Here is a 5,471-nt window from a genome sequence, read left to right on the forward strand (position 1 = left end):
GAGACTGGAGGGATCCCGGGAAACCCATGTCACTTAGCAGAGCCCCACCCGGCAGCACCGCCCCCTCCAGGGACCTGGAAGATAGAAAATGCACCTAAGGAAGCTGTGGGCTTGGCTTAAGGTTTCCATCTGCGATGCTGGAGGGGTCAATTACCTTAAAAAGTTGTATTTAATAGGGTATGAGGAGAGAGGGATGCATTCCAGAAACAATTGCTCTGTTCGGAAGCAGAATTTAAGTTGATATGCAGGGTCCAGGGTATGCTGGGCTGAGAAAGAAAACCACTTCACATTTTCAGTCTCTCCAACTGGCAAAAGATTCTCAAAATAAGAAATGGATGCAGGATCCAGATCGAATCAAGAGTGGCTGTAAGACTTTGTGAGGACCACAGAAAGATCTCAAATGGTGTCTACTGGATTCTCTTAGCTAGACAAAAGGGCTTCTAAGAATTTTAAGGGCATTTTTTTTTTTATAGCACCTTGACATGCTGACCAAAGTAGAGGCATGTCTCAAAAATAATTGTTGGTATAGCTTATGTGTAATGAAATGGACCATAGCCTGGTATGTAGAAAGCCCACAAGGTTTATAAGAGAATCTGACCAGTTTAGACTAAATGGCGCAGGAAGCAAGCAGAGAAAAATCACTTAGTGGCAAACATGGGCTATTTGTTTTTGCAAGGAAGACCATTTCAGAGGGGCAGGGCCAGGCACCTCCAGGGAGTAAAGCCAGCTCTATGCGAGAACCATTTCCTGCACTCAGAGTTGGAGGCCCTGCAACTTTGGTCCAGCTGGATTTCAAAATCGCTATGGACCAATGACAGCTATGTGGCTCCCTGTTCCTCCCCCTTTAAAGTGGGAGTATCTATTGGGTATGTCCTCTCAAAATTGTGTGCTCAATATGTCTGGAGCAGATAACATTTTTTTTTTAGTCCATGGGTCTGGAATGATGAAAAGCCACACCTGAGAAGCTGCATGATGAAATTCACCTCAGCAGCCTCAGCCCACATCTGGACCTGAGACAGATCAGGACGTCCTGGACTGGAAGTTTGGCACCATGACTGGCTGAGATCTTTGGTGGTTTGGGAGGGGTAGTGCATTTTTCAAATGGAAGAAATGTGAATCACTGGGCCACAAGGGGAGACTATGGTACATTGTTAAAGTAATAACCCTCAATGAGTTACACCTTGTGGTATCAATGCCTCGAGTAGCCTCCTCCCACGATGACTTCTGGCCATGGCTACAAGATTTGCTTTGGTCAATGGGACGTCGGCGCCTGTGGTACAAGCAGAGGCTTGAAAACTGCTTTCACTCTGGCTTTGTCCTCTTGGAAGCTGCCCTGAGACAACCATGCTGTGAGGAAGTCTGCTGATACCACATGGGGAGAGAGGCCCTGTCACCCCAAACAGTCCCAGTGTAGCCCTGTACCTGGCTAACGCTTCAGCTAAATATGGCTTTTCGGGGGGGCGGGTGCTTCAGGCAAGACCAATGGAGAATGGCCCAAATGATTCACAGCCACATGAGATATAATATATCGTTGTTTTAAGCCTCTAACTTTGGGATGGTTTACCATGCAGCAATAGATGAATGATACAGGTGCCCCTTATTAAGCACCCAGTTACATCAGGTAAATTGTAGAGTAGGAGGAGGCTGTATACTTGGGATATATGACTTTCTGAAAGTCATTGGCAGCATTGTGTACAGAATGAAGGACTGATGATGGAGCAAGGATAGGTGTTAAAAGTCTCAGCTGCAGGGAAAGATGCTGAATAATGGGGTGGAGTCCTGATGAACATGGAGCAGAAGGGAAAGAGAATGGGCTAGGAAACTGGGGAGGCCCAGTGCCATGGTAGTTCTGCAAGTTAACTTTGGGAAGGTTACTGAACTTCTGAGTCTTTGCTTCTGTGCTTGTGAAATAGGAATTACATTGTCTATTTATGAGATTACTATCAGGATTAACTATGATAACATTTATAGAAATGTGCTGTGTAATGCCTTGCACATGGCAGGTGTGCACTGCATGTTGATCTCTTCTTGAGTTTGCTTTGCTCACCAAACAGCATTTCATTGAGGAGTCCACTGGGACCTTGTCCTTGAGGATCATGGGATGACAAACCCAGGAGGAGGAAAGCTGGGGCAACTGGGCCATGACTGCAGAACTGGGGATCTGTTAGCTAACTCCAGGGATAGAGGAGAATTTCTGAATTGGCGTTAGGATTCTCTCATATGTGATTTCCTTGGTCTTCTCAACATAGCGCATTGGTTCAGTCCCTGGAACACTCTTCCTCTCACTTGTCAAAATACTCTGTCCTCAGTCCCACTTCCTTAGGGTTCTGCTGAAGTACCTCCTTGTCTTATAAATTGCTGTCAAAATATGAATTCCATCTAGAAGTAGAGTCAGTAACGTGTCTCTGACATAACCCATGACATACAAAGGAGGGTAATCCTTCTGTGAGAAAATGATGGTCTTACTTCTGGGATGTGGCCAACCCAGGCAAAGGCAATGTTTCACCACTCAGATGAGATGGTCCCAAAAAACCAAGTAGAGGATGCAGTTGGGCACATATTCAGGACATTTCTGGAATAAGGTGCCAGGGGAACTCCTGGCCAACTGGAAGGGCACCATGGTTGCCAATAGTTGTCTAGTTCAGTCTAATTCCCCTTTCACCTCTGCTGGCCTCCAGGATAGTTTGTGACAGCAAGAAATGACCACCATAGTGCAGTGGGGAAAAAGTATCAATTAACCTCAAAACACAAGATGGTGGAAGAAGAAAAATGTTGAAGCTCTTCCAGGGCAGATTATGAGAAAATTCCCTTAGGTGACTATTCCTTATGGTCTCTTTGGGAAGGGAATCCATCTATTATGAAGGTCCTCAAGATGTACATGACCAACGGTAGACCAGGGATACTTCATCAGCCTATTCCTTCCCATCTTTTTTTCCTGATCGTGCTGAGTTTCAGACTGGTGTTGGGTATAACTCTTTGGTTTCCTTTTTGGATTTCCATTTGTTGAACAGACTTTAATGTATTAAAGATTGTACTTGGTATTTTACATACATTTTTCTATTTAATCCTCATGCCTACCCTACATTGAAGATATCACTTTCTCTACTTTATAGAAGATTTTGATTTGGAGAGATGGGAAAGCAGATCTGCCTGACTTTCATTCCCCGCCCCACGGTGGTGGAGGGTAGGGCAACTGCAATGCCCTTTTTTAAAAGTCTTTTATTTTAATTCCAGTATAGTTAACATAAATGTCATATTAGTTTCAGGTGCACTGTCTTTAACTCAAGGATGACTGCACTTCTCTTTGGGAGAACGAATCTCTTCACTGATTAGATTCTGGTTTTGCTTCCTCATGTAAGTCCTGTTGATTACAAAGTGCCTTCTGAAGACTTCTCATAACCAGAACTGCTCAAGTTCTGCTCCAATTGAGAGCTGATTTGTTTACTCTTATTAATTTTATCTGGTTGAAGTCTTCCTTGCCCTGCTTTTTTTAAAAGGACAGTATTGTTCTATCAAATCATAGAACCATTATTTTGGTGGACTCTTCCCCTAAATGTTGTGTTGGTTTTGTGTTTCATAAATTACAGTTCTGGATTTCTTAGATTTTTTCTGACTGATATTTTCTATGAGGAACAGGTTGGACTTAGGTATGATATTTCATCATTAACCATGTTACACTATTATGTGTTGGAAAATTTTGTCAGGAGTAGCTTTAAGATTTCTTATAAATGAATCGATCTTGCTTTGGTCTCTGTACATAAAGCTAGTAATGGGCTAGCATATCAGGGCTTGTCAGAAACAGCCCACACAAACTGAAAAACTGAAAAGAGGTTAATAAAAGGAATTATACACAAAGGTAAAAACGAGGTTGAGAAAAGCCTACAAGCGTTCGTATAGGACCTTGGGAGCCATTGCAGCTCCCAGGGCTGAAGAATCCTGGCATTGGAGAGGGCAACTCTATGGAGACAAGAACTGTAACCTTTGCTTGGGAAATAGAGCCAACCCATGGTGGCCTGGCAGGGAGGGAGCTGAGGGCACAAAGAGCCTAGCCTTTCTATCTTCCCACCCTCTAACCTCCTGTTAATGCCATCTATTGGTGGAGTTTCAGAAACAAAGGGGCAAGGGAGCCTACTTATGCAGTCCACAGGGCCAGTCTCCTGGGGCACAGGGCAGGGGGCGGAGGTGGCCACAGGGGATGGGGAGGCCAGACAGAAGACATTCAGCACAGCTGGGATTCAGGATCCAGTAACTAATGCTTCCATTCAACCTGAGCTTTAGACCATGGAAAGCCTTCATGAGAATGGTCTCCTAACAGATCAGATAGTAATTCCAGTCTTTAAAAAATGGGACAGTGTTCTGCTTCTGCTTCCTCCGGTGCTTCTTTTTAATTCGTTTCTTAATGATTTGCAACAATTTATGCATGATCTAGCTGCACATGCCCCTATTATGAAAAGTATAAAAATAACTATTCTCTCTGCTGGTGAAATAATTTTGTTGTCACTAACCAGATATGGCCTCTCTGTCTTACTGGAAAACAGAGTGGCTTGACTTGGACTTTTGTAAATCCCAAATCATCATTTTTGGCAGATAGTATTTTCAATTTAATTGGCTTGTAGCTGATGATTATGTATAGCTGGACAATCTTTCAGCTACTAAGGGGTATATTTTGCAACCATTTTTCTCTGGTGGCTTCACGAGAAAATTATGCCATTTTAAAGTAGATATTTCTTGGGTGCATTATTGACATTTGTTTGTTTGTTTGTGGGGCCTAGGAGATTAGTAAAATCTATTTTGGAAATGTTCTCAAGTGTACAGAGTAGCATCCAGGCCTGCTCAGTAAACACTGGTTGAATGAAGCAGTGAGGAGATTTACTTTGTAGCTTAGATTTTATCTTTCTTTCTTAACTGTTTGTAGGAGACAGTTTCTGGAAACCCCCACATGGAGGTGGGGTGGCCAGCAGTCTGGGTCTTGGTTAGGGCCTTCATTTACTTTAAGGGAAGTGAAGCTATCTTTCATCCCATTGATTTTCAAGCTCTATGGGCCTCTCCTTCATTAACAATACAGATTTCATGCAGTTCCTACTCTTGTCAAATGTTGAAATTCAGACATTTCTGCTGCCCAATGCCTACCAGCGCTTTAATAAGAAGCATGAGCATGACAGCTAAAGGATACACAGTCGTCTCATTATTCCAGATCAGTAATGGCCAATAGAACTTGCTACAATAATGGGAATGCTCTATAAATGTGCTATAAAGTATGATAGCCCTAGCCACCAGTGGTTACTGAATATTCGAAATGTGGCTATTAAGACTGAAGAATAGCATTCATACTTTTTGTTTTATCTTAAATAATTTAAAATAGCCGTGCATGCCAGTGCCTACCTGCCACATTGGGCAGTACAGCCCCAGATGTGGTAGATTTTAACCCCTCGGTTAAGTCAGACTATCTCTTCTGTGGCTTTCAAAAGAAG

The sequence above is a fragment of the Leptonychotes weddellii genome, chromosome 6 (genome assembly GCF_054177405.1).
Source record: "Leptonychotes weddellii isolate Sample4059 chromosome 6, ASM5417740v2, whole genome shotgun sequence".
Taxonomy (NCBI): Eukaryota; Metazoa; Chordata; class Mammalia; order Carnivora; family Phocidae; genus Leptonychotes; species Leptonychotes weddellii.